General features: G+C 42.7%; 1 protein-coding gene across 2 annotated transcripts in view; it reads right to left on the minus strand.

The window, feature by feature from the left end:
* SRBD1 (S1 RNA binding domain 1) overlaps nucleotides 1-372 on the minus strand; it is a 251,041-nt gene that overhangs the window by 248,511 nt on the left and 2,158 nt on the right. The window lies entirely within an intron of this gene.

Here is a 372-nt window from a genome sequence, read left to right on the forward strand (position 1 = left end):
TCCTTCTGGATGATGCTCTAAGAGGGCATATGGTAGCATAAGCCACTGACATCCTCAAAGTGAGTTCTCATCAGAGGTCAATGCTAACAACGAAAGAGTGCGCAGACTACAAATAAAAAATCATCAAGATATTATAACACAGTAGCAGTGGAACTGGCAATTAGAAAACCTCAATTCCACAACTCATACTTTCACCACACAGAGCAGGGTGATGTCATCATCAGCTGTCAAACGGGTACTCACGAGCTGAGTTCATGGAATGTTACCATGTGACAAGACACAGACACAGAGTCCTTCCAGTTATGATGAAGAAACACTAAGAACAGATAGGGCTTCATACACATGTACCAGTTCCGAGGGAGCTAGTCAATT

This window comes from Echinops telfairi, unplaced genomic scaffold (genome assembly GCF_000313985.2).
Source record: "Echinops telfairi isolate 266 unplaced genomic scaffold, ASM31398v2 ScPeMD7_7475;HRSCAF=8513, whole genome shotgun sequence".
Classification (NCBI taxonomy): Eukaryota; Metazoa; Chordata; class Mammalia; order Afrosoricida; family Tenrecidae; genus Echinops; species Echinops telfairi.